Raw genomic sequence first — 17,805 nt, forward strand, 5'->3', positions numbered from 1 at the left:
TCCCCAGCTGAGTGCAGGCCCTGCTGGTGCTCTGACTGCTGCCTGTGGGGACCCTCCACAGAAGGGCCACTCGACCCTCAGAAGCCACGCCATCAGTGCGCCCCCCCAGGCTGCCCCATGAGGTGATTTGTCCTACAACCACAGAAAACCCAGGTTTTCATCCATCGGTGCTGAGAGCTGTGTCCCGTCTGGAGTGGAGTGAGATCACGGTATTTCTCTGCGGTTTTCCTTTCAGAGTCTGTATGATGAAGAATTGATTTCCAAGGGGTAAACAGACCTTCCATTCCTGGCCGAGCCTCGCTCGCTCATGATACGTTCTTTTTATATATTGTCGGGTTTGATTTGCTCAAGTTTTCCCTGAAATCGTGGTGTCTGTGTTCATGGGGGATATTGCTGGAGAGGTATTTTTTCTTGTAATGGTTTCTGTCTGCTTTTGGTGTCTGGGGAATGTCGAGAACAGTTACAACTTCTTGATTTTCAGAGCGTGTGTGGAGGAGGTGGCTATCGTTTCTTCCTTCAATGTTTGGTCGGCATGGTCTGCGAAGGCCCCTGGGCCTGGTGTTTGCCTGTGGACTGCATTGGTTCCATTGATCTGGTGTCCCCTCCATAGCAGGCTGCATCATCTGGGTAAAGGTCCCCTGTAACACCAACAGCCTCGGCCATCATTTCAACTCACTTGGTAGATATGGGGCTGTTCGGTGCGGCCCTTCTTGAGTAACTTCAGTAGTTCAAGGAAACTGATGCTCCATTTATCGGCACAGGATCGTGGATAATGTCCCCAAGCTCCTGTTCGCCTGGTTTCTTGGAGGAAGCTGAGCCCCGGGCAGCGGCCTTTCTTGCTCACCACGTCTCTCCCTCAGGACCCCCCCCCCTCCGAGTACAGCACCTGGTGCTGCCCACGGATTCTGCCACTTGTGCTCCTGTTTCCATTTGGTTTTAAATTTCTTTTTGTCCTTCCCTGTCTACGCGTTATTTAGAAGAATCTTATTTAGTATCCAAGTATTTGGGGGTAGGTTCTATAGATTTTCTGGAGATTTTATTTTTTAATCACTAATTAGCTCCACGTGGCTGGACATTCTCTGTACAGCTGGGCTGTCCAGGCTGCGGCTTTGGTGGCTGGGTGCTGAGTGGCCGTCTCTGAGACACGGCGGCCCCCCAGGAGTATGGAAGCACTGCCTGCGCCCACAGAGCTCGGGGTGGTGGGTGCCACGTCCACTCCTGACCTCTGTGGCCCTGGCCAGACCCCCCGCACCTGGTGCTGTACCGGGTGGCAGGTGTGGAGCAGGAGTGCCTGCGGGGGACATGGGGCTGGCATGACCCCGCCTCTCTGAGTCTCAGCTTCCTCGTCCATGAAAGGTGGCACAGGCCGCTCAGAGTCCCCATGACCCATGTTACTGTGTCTGTTCTCCTTTGTGGGCAATTCCATGTTCAGCAAAGACTATCTTCCTTTGCTGTTCAAAATTGATCTACATTTATTTCTGATGATTAAAGATGGCCCTGTAAGGCTGAATTCCACCTTCATGTTTTGAAGCGTGGCTCAGAAATCTTACTACTCCATCTTGAAATCTACCATCTTTTAATGACACACGTAGGAACCAGGGAATAATTCAGGCCACTCTCAGCTTGGCTAACCGAACACCTCCAACCGCCGAACTGCATTTACACCTTTACAGGGTCTGCTTTGATCCTCCTTTAGAACCCACCTTATGTTAACAGATCCTTCTGCACAGGAACTGTTGGAAACACCATCATATAAATTCCCATAATAAACTCCAGGTTTCAAGAAACTGCTCCAATAGTTTATGTAAACTCAGTACGATTTCCCATAAAATCACTCACCGAAATCAATGACCCGACTGGGCCCTTCTGATCAGAGTGACCCTGCAGTTACTCCAATAGGTCAGATTCTTGATCACGATGAATACTTGCAGTTGCCCTTTTCCCAGATTCCTGAGCACTAAAATATTAATCTGATGTCTGTGCTTCCAGACTTCACCCAAGTCTTCTGACCTGAGAGGTGAGTCTACAAAGAAAGCCAGACATCAAGCAGTTGGGCTTGTCGGTTCCCAAGGACCAGGAACTGTGGCCAGGCTATTGCTGGGGTCTCATGGGCAGCTCTGAGGGTCTGGCTCCTCTGACCGCGACCACAGAGCTCAGAGAGGGTGACCTGAAGCTGCCTCCCAGAGTCTGTCTCCAGACCAGGCTCATCCTGGAGCGTGTCTGGCCTTGCCAAGGCTCTGGACACGTCCAGTGTGCTCTTCACCCAACCCTGGGCGCCAAGGGACTGGACTGGCACTGTTCCTGGGACCCCACACTTCCAAGGACATTGAAACCACATCTGATGGAGCTTGTGCTCCTCCTGTGGCCTTGTGGCACTGGGATCACAGTGAAAGCCCTTCTGCTGATAATGCTAAGGATGGAAGCCTGGGCATCCCGCAGTGGCTGCTGGTGGGTGGCTTGGGAGACCCTGCCTGGTTTCTCTGTATCTGGGGGCTCTTGGTAGACAGGAGAGTGGGACACAACCCTGCCACTCAATCCTGGAAGTGGGCTCAACCCTCCAAAGCCCAGAGCCATCCTGCAGGCAGGATGCCTGTCCCTGAACAGGAGGTCTGTGGCACCCTGAGGGTGCAAAATGTCCACTCTCAGTCCCCCCCCCCCCCGCCACAGATGAGAGCCTGCACTTACCCTGGACCTGGGTTGCGTGTGCCCTGGGTCCTACTTCAGTCTCCCTTCCCTCCTGCTTGTGTGCCACTGTGGCTCCACCCACTGTCCCAGGAAATGCTGAGACCACACTCCAGATGTCCTCACCTCCCCGACCAGCAGCCTTCCTGGACCCCCTGTTGCAGTTCTCAGCCCAACAGTGTCCCAGTACTGTAGCTCTGGGGCTCCTTGCGCCTGGATGACTGTTCTGCCTCATATTTTATTCAGAGAGCGCCCAGAGGGTGCAAGGTGGCTGCAAGCCTGCCCTCCAGTTTGTTAATCTGGGCTCACAAATCTGCTTCCTCCCTGGGGGGCCCTGAGACGGTCTGAGCTGCTCTAAGAACCACTCCAGCGTGCAGGGTGCTGCCGGTCAAGGGTCTTTGTAGGGGAGAGTCTGTGGTCTGCTGAGTCTTGATGTCTGCTGTGCCTTGGGGACCCGGAGCTGTCTGTTCCTGGAACGCTTGCTAGGCCTGCGTCCCAAAGAGCCAGGGCAGAACCAAGAGATGGTCATAGCTACTGGAGAGAGCCAGGGTCCTCTCCTCCCTCTGGGACCAGCAGGATGGGGAATCTCTTACCTGGGACAGAAACCATGAGAGTATGAAGGTGACAATTGGCTAATGAGGGTGTGTAGCTGCAGTGGATTGGCCCCAATTTCAGCTCTGTCTCCTAGGCTTCGTCACTTAGCACGCTGGAGGGTGACAAGCAGCCTGTGGCTGCTGACTCTACTGGGGGACATGTAGGTCACCATTCCCAGTCAACACTCTGCATGTTTGGGCAACAGAGGGCTAAGTGGTCACACTGGGGCCACCATTAAGACATGAGCAGGAAGCCCAGAAGCACCTTCCTCCAAGTTCTGTGTATTTCACTCTCTGTTTTGCAGGGACGAGGCCTCCAGATGCTGAGAAAAGTGCCTGGACTCTGGGCCACAAAGGGCAACCTAGAGGCTCCTCCTGTCCTGGACTTTGACTGTAAAGTGGTAGTCTCAGGAGAAGGCGAGCTAAAGGTATGATGATGAGCAGAAGGCTCCGGAGAGGGCAGGGAGAGAGGGCCTGGAGAGAGGGCCTGCAGAGAGGGCCTGGGGAGAGGACATGCAGAGAGGACATGGAGAGAGAACATGGAGAGAGGACATGGAGAGAGGGCCTGCAGAGAGGACATGCAGAGAGGACATAGAGAGAGGACATGGAGAGAGGACATGGAGAGACGACATGGAGAGACGACATGGAGAGAGGACATGCAGAGAGGACATGGAGAGAGGACATGGAGAGAGAACATGGAGAGAGGACATGCAGAGAGGACATGGAGAGAGGACATGGAGAGAGGACATGAAGAGAGGACATGGAGAGAGGACATGGAGAGAGGACATGCAGAGAGGACATAGAGAGAGGACATGGAGAGAGGACATGCAGAGAGGACATGGAGAGAGGACATGAGGAGAGGACATGGAGAGAGGACATGGAGAGAGGATATGGAGAGAGGACAGGGAGAGAGGGCATGCAGAGAGGACATGGAGAGAGGACATGGAGAGAGGACATGGAGAGAGGACATGGAGAGAGGGCCTGGAGAGAGGACATGGAGAGAGGACATGGAGAGAGGACATGGAGAGAGGACATGCAGAGAGGACATAGAGAGAGGACATGGAGAGAGGACATGCAGAGAGGACATGGAGAGAGGACATGAGGAGAGGACATGGAGAGAGGACATGGAGAGAGGATATGGAGAGAGGACAGGGAGAGAGGGCATGCAGAGAGGACATGGAGAGAGGACATGGAGAGAGGACATGGAGAGAGGACATGGAGAGAGGACATGGAGAGAGGACATGGAGAGACGACATGGAGAGAGGACATGGAGAGAGGACATGGAGAGAGGACATGGAGAGAGGACATGGACAGAGGACGTGGACAGAGGACATGGAGAGAGGACATGGAGAGAGGACATGCAGAGAGGACATGGAGAGAGGATATGCAGAGAGGATATAGAGAGAGGACATGGAGAGAGGACATGCAGAGAGGAAATAGAGAGAGGACATGGACAGAGGACATGGAGAGAGGACATGGAGAGAGGACATGGAGAGAGGACATGCAGAGAGGACATAGAGAGAGGATATAAAGAGAGGACATGGAGAGAGGACATGGAGAGAGGACATAGAGAGAGGACATGGAGAGAGGACATGGAGAGAGGACATGGAGAGAGGACATGGAGAGAGGACATGGAGAGAGGACATGGAGAGAGGACATGGAGAGAGGACATGGAGAGAGGATATGCAGAGAGGACATAGAGAGAGGACATGGAGAGAGGACATGCAGAGAGGAAATAGAGAGAGGACATGGACAGAGGACATGGAGAGAGGACATGGAGAGAGGACATGGAGAGAGGACATGAAGAGAGGACATGCAGAGAGGACATAGAGAGAGGACATGGAGAGAGGACATGGAGAGAGGACATGGAGAGAAGACATGCAGAGAGGACATGGAGAGAGGACATGGAGAGAGGACATGGAGAGAGGACATGGAGAGAGGACATGGAGAGAGGACATGGAGAGAGGACATGCAGAGAGGACATAGGGAGAGGACATGGAGAGAGGACATAGAGAGAGGACATGGAGAGAGGACATGGAGAGAGGACATGGAGAGAGGACATGCAGAGAGGACATAGAGAGAGGACATGGTTAGAGGACATGGAGACGGGACATACAGGACATGGAGAGAGGACATGCAGAGGGGACATTCAGAGAGGAAATAGAGAGAGGATATAAAGAGAGGACATGGAGAGAGGACATGGAGAGAGGACATGGAGAGAGGACATGGAGAGAGGACATGCAGAGAGGACATAGAGAGAGGACATGGAAAGAGGACATAGAGAGAGGACATAGAGAGAGGACATGGAGAGAGGACATGGAGAGAGGACATGCAGAGAGGACATAGAGAGAGGACCTGGTTAGAGGACATGGAGACGGGACATACAGGACATAGAGAGAGGACCTGGAGAGAGGACATGCAGAGGGGACATTCAGAGAGGAAATAGAGAGAAGATATAAAGAGAGGACATGGAGAGAGGACATGGAGAGAGGACATGGAGAGAGGACATGCAGAGAGGACATGGAGAGAGGACATGGAGAGAGGACATGGAGAGAGGACATGGAGAGAGGACATAAAGAGAGGACATGGAGAGAGGACATGGAGAGAGGACATGCAGAGAGGACATGAGGAGAGGACATGCAGAGAGGACATGAAGAGAGGACATAGAGAGAGGACATGGAGAGAAAACATGGAGAGAGGACCTGCAGAGAGGACATGGAGAGAGGACATGGAGAGAGGACATGGAGAGAGGACATGGAGAGACGACATGGAGAGAGGACATGGAGAGAGGACATGGAGAGAGGACATGGAGAGAGGACATGGAGAGAGGACATAGAGAGAGGACATGGAGAGAGGACATGGAGAGAGGACATATAGAGAGGACATGGAGAGAGGACATGCATAGAGGAAATGGAGAGAACATATAGAGAGGACATGGAGAGAGGACATGGAGAGAGGACATGGAGAGAGGACATGCAGAGAGGACATGGAGAGAGGAAATAGAGAGAGGACATGGAGAGAAAACATGGAGAGAGGACCTGCAGAGAGGACATGGAGAGAGGACATGGAGAGAGGACATGGAGAGAGGAAATGGAGAGACGACATGCAGAGAGGACATAGAGAGAGGTCATGGAGAGAGGACATGGAGCGAGGACATGCAGAGAGGACATAGAGAGAGGACATGGAGAGAGGACATGGAGAGAGGACATGGAGAGAGGACATGAAGAGAGGACATGCAGAGAGGACATAGAGAGAGGACATGGAGAAAGGACATGCAGAGAGGACATGGAGAGAGGACATGGAGAGAGGACATGCAGAGAGGACCTGGAGTGAGGACATGCAGAGAGGACATGGAGAGAGGACAGGGAGAGAGGACATGCAGAGAGGACATGGAGAGAGGACATGGAGAGAGGACATGCAGAGAGGACATGGAGAGAGGACATGGAGAGAGGACATGGAGAGAGGACATGAAGAGAGGACATGGAGAGAGGACATGGAGAGAGGACATGGAGAGAGGACATGAAGAGAGGACATGGAGAGAGGACATGCAGAGAGGACATGAAGAGAGGACATGGAGAAAGGACATGCAGAGAGGACATGGAGAGAGGACATAGAGAGAGGACATGGAGAGAGGACATGGAGAGAGGACATGGAGAGAGGACATAGAGAGAGGACATGGAGAGAGGACATGGAGAGAGGACATGGAGAGAGGACATAGAGAGAGGACATGCAGAGAGGACATAAAGAGAGGACATGGAGAGAGGACATGGAGAGAGGACATGAAGAGAGGACATGGAGAGAGGACATGCAGAGAGGACATGAAGAGAGGACATGGAGAGAGGACATGCAGAGAAGACATGGAGAGAGGACATGCAGAGAGGACCTGGAGAGAGGACATGGAGAGAGGACATGGAGAGAAAACATGGAGGGAGGACATAGAGAGAGGACATGGAGAGAGGACATGGAGAGAGGACCTGGAGAGAGGACATGGAGACAGGACATGGAGAGAGGACATGGAGAGAGGACATGCAGAGAGGACATAGAGAGAGGACATGGTTAGAGGACATGGAGACGGGACATACAGGACATGGAGAGAGGACCTGGAGAGAGGACATGCAGAGGGGACATTCAGAGAGGACATGCAGAGAGGACATAGAGAGAGGACATGGTTAGAGGACATGGAGAGAGGACATGGAGAGAGGACATGGAGAGAGGACATGGAGAGGGGACATGGAGAGAGGACATGCAGAGAGGACATGGAGAGAGGACATGGAGAGAGGACATGGAGAGAGGACATGGAGAGAGGACATGCAGAGAGGACATGGAGAGAGGACATGCAGAGAGGAAATAGAGAGAGGACATGGAGAGAGGACATGGAGAGAGGACATGGAGAGAGGACATGAAGAGAGGACATGCAGAGAGGACATAGAGAGAGGACATGGAGAGAGGACATGGAGAGAGGACCTGGAGAGAGGACATGAAGAGGGGACATTCAGAGAGGACATAGAGAGAGGACATGGAGAGAGGACATGGAGAGAGGACATGGAGAGAGGACATGGAGAGAGGACATGGAGAGGGGACATGGAGAGAGGACATGCAGAGAGGACATGGAGAGAGGACATGAAGAGAGGACATGGAGAGAGGACATGGAGAGAGGACATGAAGAGAGGACATGGAGAGAGGACATGCAGAGAGGACATGAAGAGAGGACATGGAGAGAGGACATGGAGAGAGAACATGGAGAGAGGACATGCAGAGAGGACATGGAGAGAGGACATGGAGAGAGGACATGAAGAGAGGACATGGAGAGAGGACATGGAGAGAGGACATGCAGAGAGGACATAGAGAGAGGACATGGAGAGAGGACATGCAGAGAGGACATGGAGAGAGGACATGAGGAGAGGACATGGAGAGAGGACATGGAGAGAGGATATGGAGAGAGGACAGGGAGAGAGGGCATGCAGAGAGGACATGGAGAGAGGACATGGAGAGAGGACATGGAGAGAGGACATGGAGAGAGGGCCTGGAGAGAGGACATGGAGAGAGGACATGGAGAGAGGACATGGAGAGAGGACATGCAGAGAGGACATAGAGAGAGGACATGGAGAGAGGACATGCAGAGAGGACATGGAGAGAGGACATGAGGAGAGGACATGGAGAGAGGACATGGAGAGAGGATATGGAGAGAGGACAGGGAGAGAGGGCATGCAGAGAGGACATGGAGAGAGGACATGGAGAGAGGACATGGAGAGAGGACATGGAGAGAGGACATGGAGAGAGGACATGGAGAGACGACATGGAGAGAGGACATGGAGAGAGGACATGGAGAGAGGACATGGAGAGAGGACATGGACAGAGGACGTGGACAGAGGACATGGAGAGAGGACATGGAGAGAGGACATGCAGAGAGGACATGGAGAGAGGATATGCAGAGAGGATATAGAGAGAGGACATGGAGAGAGGACATGCAGAGAGGAAATAGAGAGAGGACATGGACAGAGGACATGGAGAGAGGACATGGAGAGAGGACATGGAGAGAGGACATGCAGAGAGGACATAGAGAGAGGATATAAAGAGAGGACATGGAGAGAGGACATGGAGAGAGGACATAGAGAGAGGACATGGAGAGAGGACATGGAGAGAGGACATGGAGAGAGGACATGGAGAGAGGACATGGAGAGAGGACATGGAGAGAGGACATGGAGAGAGGACATGGAGAGAGGATATGCAGAGAGGACATAGAGAGAGGACATGGAGAGAGGACATGCAGAGAGGAAATAGAGAGAGGACATGGACAGAGGACATGGAGAGAGGACATGGAGAGAGGACATGGAGAGAGGACATGAAGAGAGGACATGCAGAGAGGACATAGAGAGAGGACATGGAGAGAGGACATGGAGAGAGGACATGGAGAGAAGACATGCAGAGAGGACATGGAGAGAGGACATGGAGAGAGGACATGGAGAGAGGACATGGAGAGAGGACATGGAGAGAGGACATGGAGAGAGGACATGCAGAGAGGACATAGGGAGAGGACATGGAGAGAGGACATAGAGAGAGGACATGGAGAGAGGACATGGAGAGAGGACATGGAGAGAGGACATGCAGAGAGGACATAGAGAGAGGACATGGTTAGAGGACATGGAGACGGGACATACAGGACATGGAGAGAGGACATGCAGAGGGGACATTCAGAGAGGAAATAGAGAGAGGATATAAAGAGAGGACATGGAGAGAGGACATGGAGAGAGGACATGGAGAGAGGACATGGAGAGAGGACATGCAGAGAGGACATAGAGAGAGGACATGGAAAGAGGACATAGAGAGAGGACATAGAGAGAGGACATGGAGAGAGGACATGGAGAGAGGACATGCAGAGAGGACATAGAGAGAGGACCTGGTTAGAGGACATGGAGACGGGACATACAGGACATAGAGAGAGGACCTGGAGAGAGGACATGCAGAGGGGACATTCAGAGAGGAAATAGAGAGAAGATATAAAGAGAGGACATGGAGAGAGGACATGGAGAGAGGACATGGAGAGAGGACATGCAGAGAGGACATGGAGAGAGGACATGGAGAGAGGACATGGAGAGAGGACATGGAGAGAGGACATAAAGAGAGGACATGGAGAGAGGACATGCAGAGAGGACATGAGGAGAGGACATGCAGAGAGGACATGAAGAGAGGACATAGAGAGAGGACATGGAGAGAAAACATGGAGAGAGGACCTGCAGAGAGGACATGGAGAGAGGACATGGAGAGAGGACATGGAGAGAGGACATGGAGAGACGACATGGAGAGAGGACATGGAGAGAGGACATGGAGAGAGGACATGGAGAGAGGACATGGAGAGAGGACATAGAGAGAGGACATGGAGAGAGGACATGGAGAGAGGACATATAGAGAGGACATGGAGAGAGGACATGCATAGAGGAAATGGAGAGAACATATAGAGAGGACATGGAGAGAGGACATGGAGAGAGGACATGGAGAGAGGACATGCAGAGAGGACATGGAGAGAGGAAATAGAGAGAGGACATGGAGAGAAAACATGGAGAGAGGACCTGCAGAGAGGACATGGAGAGAGGACATGGAGAGAGGACATGGAGAGAGGAAATGGAGAGACGACATGCAGAGAGGACATAGAGAGAGGTCATGGAGAGAGGACATGGAGCGAGGACATGCAGAGAGGACATAGAGAGAGGACATGGAGAGAGGACATGGAGAGAGGACATGGAGAGAGGACATGAAGAGAGGACATGCAGAGAGGACATAGAGAGAGGACATGGAGAAAGGACATGCAGAGAGGACATGGAGAGAGGACATGGAGAGAGGACATGCAGAGAGGACCTGGAGTGAGGACATGCAGAGAGGACATGGAGAGAGGACAGGGAGAGAGGACATGCAGAGAGGACATGGAGAGAGGACATGGAGAGAGGACATGCAGAGAGGACATGGAGAGAGGACATGGAGAGAGGACATGGAGAGAGGACATGAAGAGAGGACATGGAGAGAGGACATGGAGAGAGGACATGGAGAGAGGACATGAAGAGAGGACATGGAGAGAGGACATGCAGAGAGGACATGAAGAGAGGACATGGAGAAAGGACATGCAGAGAGGACATGGAGAGAGGACATAGAGAGAGGACATGGAGAGAGGACATGGAGAGAGGACATGGAGAGAGGACATAGAGAGAGGACATGGAGAGAGGACATGGAGAGAGGACATGGAGAGAGGACATAGAGAGAGGACATGCAGAGAGGACATAAAGAGAGGACATGGAGAGAGGACATGGAGAGAGGACATGAAGAGAGGACATGGAGAGAGGACATGCAGAGAGGACATGAAGAGAGGACATGGAGAGAGGACATGCAGAGAAGACATGGAGAGAGGACATGCAGAGAGGACCTGGAGAGAGGACATGGAGAGAGGACATGGAGAGAAAACATGGAGGGAGGACATAGAGAGAGGACATGGAGAGAGGACATGGAGAGAGGACCTGGAGAGAGGACATGGAGACAGGACATGGAGAGAGGACATGGAGAGAGGACATGCAGAGAGGACATAGAGAGAGGACATGGTTAGAGGACATGGAGACGGGACATACAGGACATGGAGAGAGGACCTGGAGAGAGGACATGCAGAGGGGACATTCAGAGAGGACATGCAGAGAGGACATAGAGAGAGGACATGGTTAGAGGACATGGAGAGAGGACATGGAGAGAGGACATGGAGAGAGGACATGGAGAGGGGACATGGAGAGAGGACATGCAGAGAGGACATGGAGAGAGGACATGGAGAGAGGACATGGAGAGAGGACATGGAGAGAGGACATGCAGAGAGGACATGGAGAGAGGACATGCAGAGAGGAAATAGAGAGAGGACATGGAGAGAGGACATGGAGAGAGGACATGGAGAGAGGACATGGAGAGAGGACATGAAGAGAGGACATGCAGAGAGGACATAGAGAGAGGACATGGAGAGAGGACATGGAGAGAGGACCTGGAGAGAGGACATGAAGAGGGGACATTCAGAGAGGACATAGAGAGAGGACATGGAGAGAGGACATGGAGAGAGGACATGGAGAGAGGACATGGAGAGAGGACATGGAGAGGGGACATGGAGAGAGGACATGCAGAGAGGACATGGAGAGAGGACATGAAGAGAGGACATGGAGAGAGGACATGGAGAGAGGACATGAAGAGAGGACATGGAGAGAGGACATGCAGAGAGGACATGAAGAGAGGACATGGAGAAAGGACATGCAGAGAGGACATGGAGAGAGGACATAGAGAGAGGACATGGAGAGAGGACATGGAGAGAGGACATGGAGAGAGGACATGCAGAGAGGACATGGAGAGAGGACATGGAGAGAGGACATGGAGAGAGGACATGAAGAGAGGACATGGAGAGAGGACATGCAGAGAGGACATGGAGAGAGGACATGGAGAGAGGACATGCAGAGAAGACATGGAGAGAGGACATGCAGAGAGGACCTGGAGAGAGGACATGGAGAGAGGACATGGAGAGAAAACATGGAGAGAGGACATAGAGAGAGGACAAGGAGAGAGGACATGGAGAGAGGACCTGGAGAGAGGACATGGAGAGAGGACACGGAGAGAGGACATGCAGAGAGGACATGCAGAGAGGACACAGAGAGAGGACATGGTTAGAGGACATGGAGACGGGACATACAGGACATGGAGAGAGGACCTGGAGAGAGGACATGCAGAGGGGACATTCAGAGAGGAAATAGAGAGAGGACATGGAGAGAGGACATGGAGAGAGGACATGGAGAGAGGACATGGAGAGGGGACATGGAGAGAGGACATGCAGAGAGGACATGGAGAGAGGACATGGAGAGAGGACATGGAGAGAGGACATGGAGAGAGGACATGCAGAGAGGACATATAGAGAGGACATGGAGAGAGGACATGGAGAGAGGACATGCAGAGAGGACATAGAGAGAGGACATTTAGAGAGGACATAGAGACAGGACATGGAGAGAGGACATGGAGAGAGGACATGGAGAGAGGACATGCAGAGAGGACATAGAGAGAGGACATGGTTAGAGGACATGGAGACGGGACATACAGGACATGGAGAGAGGACCTGGAGAGAGGACATGCAGAGGGGACATTCAGAGAGGAAATAGAGAGAGGATATAAAGAGAGGACATGGAGAGAGGACATGGAGAGAGGACATGGAGAGAGGACATGCAGAGAGGACATGCAGAGAGGACATGGAGAGAGGACATGGAGAGAGGACATGGAGAGAGGACATGCAGAGAGGACATGGAGAGAGGACATGGAGAGAGGACATGGAGAGAGGACATGGAGAGAGGACATAAAGAGAGGACATGGAGAGAGGACATGGAGAGAGGACATACAGAGAGGCCATGAGGAGAGGACATGCAGAGAGGACATGAAGAGAGGACATAGAGAGAGGACATGGAGAGAGGACATGGAGAGAGGACCTGCAGAGAGGACATGGAGAGAGGACATGGAGAGAGGACATGGAGAGACGACATGGAGAGAGGACATGGAGAGTGGACATGGAGAGAGGACATGGAGAGACGACATGGAGAGAGGACATGGAGAGAGGACATGGAGACAGGACATGCAGAGAGGACATGCAGAGAGGACATGGAGAGAGGACATGCAGAGAGGACCTGGAGAGAGGACATGCAGAGAGGACATAGAGAGAGGACATGGAGAGAGGACCTGGAGAGAGGACATGGAGACAGGACATGGAGAGAGGACATGGAGAGATGACATGGAGAGAGGACATAGAGAGAGGACATGCAGAGAGGACATATAGAGAGGACATGGAGAGAGGACATGCAGAGAGGACATAGAGAGAGGACATGGAGAGAGGACATAGAGAGAGGACATGGAGAGAGGACATGCAGAGAGGACATAGAGAGAGGATATAAAGAGAGGACATGGAGAGAGGACATGGAGAGAGGACATGGAGAGAGGACATGGAGAGAGGACATGCAGAGAGGACCTGGAGAGAGGACATGCAGAGAGGACATAGAGAGAGGACATGGAGAGAGGACATGGAGAGAGGACCTGGAGAGAGGACATGAAGAGAGGACATGGCGAGAGGACATGGAGAGAGGACATGGCGAGAGGACATGGAGAGACGACATGGAGAGAGGACATGGAGAGAGGACATGGAGAGAGGACATGGAGAGAAAACATGGAGAGAGGAAATGGAGAGAGGACATGCAGAGAGGACATGGAGAGAGGACATGGAGAGAGGACATGGAGAGAGGACATAGAGAGAGGACATGGAGAGAGGACATAGAGAGAGGACATGGAGAGAGGACATGCAGAGAGGACATAGAGAGAGGATATAAAGAGAGGACATGGAGAGAGGACATGGAGAGAGGATATGCAGAGAGGACATAGAGAGAGGACATGGAGAGAGGACATGGAGACAGGACATACAGGACATGGAGAGAGGACCTGGAGAGAGGACATGCAGAGAGGACATAGAGAGAGGATATAAAGAGAGGACATGGAGAGAGGACATGGAGAGAGGACATGGAGAGAGGGCCTGCAGAGAGGACATGGAGAGAGGACATGGAGAGAGGACATGGAGAGAGGACATGCAGAGAGGACATGCAGAGAGGACATGCAGAGAGGACCTGGAGAGAGGACATGCAGAGAGGACATAGAGAGAGGACATGGAGAGAGGACATGGAGAGAGGACCTGGAGAGAGGACATAGAGACAGGACATGGAGAGAGGACATGGAGAGATGACATGGAGAGAGGACATAGAGAGAGGATATGCAGAGAGGACATATAGAGAGGACATGGAGAGAGGACATGCAGAGAGGACATAGAGAGAGGACATGGAGAGAGGACATAGAGAGAGGACATGGAGAGAGGACATGCAGAGAGGACATAGAGAGAGGATATAAAGAGAGGACATGGAGAGAGGACATGGAGAGAGGACATGCAGAGAGGACATGGAGAGAGGACATGCAGAGAGGACCTGGAGAGAGGACATGCAGAGAGGACATAGAGAGAGGACATGGAGAGAGGACATGGAGAGAGGACCTGGAGAGAGGACATGAAGAGAGGACATGGAGAGAGGACATGGAGAGAGGACATGGCGAGAGGACATGGAGAGACGACATGGAGAGAGGACATGGAGAGAGGACATGGAGAGAGGACATGGAGAGAAAACATGGAGAGAGGAAATGGAGAGGCGACATGCAGAGAGGACATGGAGAGAGGACATGGAGAGAGGACCTGGAGAGAGGACATGGAGACAGGACATGGAGAGAGGACATGGAGAGATGACATGGAGAGAGGACATAGAGAGAGGACATGCAGAGAGGACATATAGAGAGGACATGGAGAGAGGACATGCAGAGAGGACATAGAGAGAGGACATGGAGAGAGGACATGCAGAGAGGACATAGAGAGAGGATATAAAGAGAGGACATGGAGAGAGGACATGGAGAGAGGATATGCAGAGAGGACATAGAGAGAGGACATGGAGAGAGGACATGGAGAGAGGGCCTGCAGAGAGGAAATGGAGAGAGGACATGGAGAGAGGACATGGAGAGAGGACATGGAGAGAGGACATGCAGAGAGGACATAGAGAGAGGATATAAAGAGAGGACATGGAGAGAGGACATGGGGAGAGGACATGGAGGGAGGACATGGAGAGAGGACATGGAGAGAGGACATGCAGAGAGGACATAGAGAGAGGACATGGAGAGAGGACATGGAGAGAGGACATAAAGAGAGGACATGGAGAGAGGACATGCAGAGAGGACATAGAGAGAGGACATGGTTAGAGGACATGGAGACAGGACATACAGGACATGGAGAGAGGACCTGGAGAGAGGAGATGCAGAGGGGACATTCAGAGAGGAAATAGAGAGAGGATATAAAATGAGGACATGGAGAGAGGTCATGGAGAGAGGACATGGAGAGAGGACATGAAGAGAGGACATGCAGAGAGGACATGGAGAGAGGACATGGAGAGAGGACATGGAGAGAGGACATGGAGAGAGGACATGGAGGGAGGACATGGAGAGAGGACATGGAGAGAGGACATGGAGAGAGGACATGCAGAGAGGACATGCAGAGAGGACATGGAGAGAGGACATGGAGAGAGGACATGGAGAGAGGACATGGAGAGAGGACATAAAGAGAGGACATGGAGAGAGGACATGGAGAGAGGACATGCAGAGAGGACATGAGGAGAGGACATGCAGAGAGGACATGGAGAGAGGATATAGAGAGAGGACATGGAGAGAAAACATGGAGAGAGGACCTGCAGAGAGGACATGGAGAGAGGACATGGAGAGAGGACATGGAGAGAGGACATGGAGAGAGGACATGGAGAGAGGACATGCAGAGAGGACATGGAGAGAGGATATGGAGAGAGGACATGGAGAGAGGACATGGAGAGAGGACATGCAGAGAGGATATGGAGAGAGGACATAGAGAGAGGACCTGGAGAGAGGACATGGAGAGAGGACATATAGAGAGGACATGGAGAGAGGACATGGAGAGAGGACATGGAGAGAGGACATGGAGAGAGGGCCTGCAGAGAGAACATGGAGAGAGGGCCTGGAGAGAGGACATGGAGAGAGGACATGGAGAGAGGACATGGAGAGAGGACATGGAGAGATGACATGGAGAGAGGACATGGAGAGAGGACATGGAGAGAGGACATGGAGAGAGGACATGCAGAGAGGACATGGAGAGAGGATATGGAGAGAGGACATAGAGAGAGGACCTGGAGAGAGGACATGGAGAGAGGACATATAGAGAGGACATGGAGAGAGGACATGGAGAGAGGACATGGAGAGAGGACATGGAGAGAGGGCCTGCAGAGAGAACATGGAGAGAGGGCCTGGAGAGAGGACATGGAGAGAGGACATGGAGAGAGGACATATAGAGAGGTCATGGAGAGAGGACATGCAAAGAGGACATGGTGAGAGGACATGGAGAGAGGACATGGAGAGAGGACATGGAGAGAGGACATGCAGAGAGGACATGCAGAGAGGACCTGGAGAGAGGACATGCAGAGAGGACATAGAGAGAGGACATGGAGAGAGGACCTGGAGAGAGGACATGGAGACAGGACATGGAGAGAGGACATGGAGTGATGACATGGAGAGAGGACATAGAGAGAGGATATGCAGAGAGGACATATAGAGAGGACATGGAGAGAGGACATGCAGAGAGGACATAGAGAGAGGACATGGAGAGAGGACATAGAGAGAGGACATGGAGAGAGGACATGCAGAGAGGACATAGAGAGAGGATATAAAGAGAGGACATGTAGAGAGGACATGGAGAGAGGACATGCAGAGAGGACATGGAGAGAGGACATGCAGAGAGGACCTGGAGAGAGGACATGCAGAGAGGACATAGAGAGAGGACATGGAGAGAGGACATGGAGAGAGGACCTGGAGAGAGGACATGAAGAGAGGACATGGAGAGAGGACATGGAGAGAGGACATGGCGAGAGGACATGGAGAGACGACATGGAGAGAGGACATGGAGAGAGGACATGGAGAGAAAACATGGAGAGAGGAAATGGAGAGATGACATGCAGAGAGGACATGGAGAGAGGACATGGAGAGAGGACCTGGAGAGAGGACATGGAGACAGGACATGGAGAGAGGACATGGAGAGATGACATGGAGAGAGGACATAGAGAGAGGACATGCAGAGAGGACATATAGAGAGGACATGGAGAGAGGACATGCAGAGAGGACATAGAGAGAGGACATGGAGAGAGGACATGCAGAGAGGACATAGAGAGAGGATATAAAGAGAGGACATGGAGAGAGGACATGGAGAGAGGATATGCAGAGAGGACATAGAGAGAGGACATGGAGAGAGGACATGAAGACAGGACATACAGGACATGGAGAGAGGACCTGGAGAGAGGACATGCAGAGAGGACATAGAGAGAGGATATAAAGAGAGGACATGGAAAGAGGACATGGAGAGAGGGCCTGCAGAGAGGAAATGGAGAGAGGA

The 17,805-nt window shown here is 52.4% G+C and overlaps 1 long non-coding RNA gene across 2 annotated transcripts in view; it reads left to right on the forward strand.

The window, feature by feature from the left end:
- Positions 1-17,805, forward strand: part of LOC144377421 (uncharacterized) — a 30,697-nt gene continuing 12,892 nt past the window's right edge. For both annotated transcript variants that reach the window (XR_013438412.1, XR_013438413.1), the window contains exons 1-2: positions 1-209; positions 3,581-3,703. This is a non-coding gene — a long non-coding RNA (uncharacterized LOC144377421). The remainder of the gene's footprint in view (positions 210-3,580; positions 3,704-17,805) is intronic.

Source organism: Ictidomys tridecemlineatus, chromosome 4 (genome assembly GCF_052094955.1).
Source record: "Ictidomys tridecemlineatus isolate mIctTri1 chromosome 4, mIctTri1.hap1, whole genome shotgun sequence".
NCBI classification, from domain to species: domain Eukaryota; kingdom Metazoa; phylum Chordata; class Mammalia; order Rodentia; family Sciuridae; genus Ictidomys; species Ictidomys tridecemlineatus.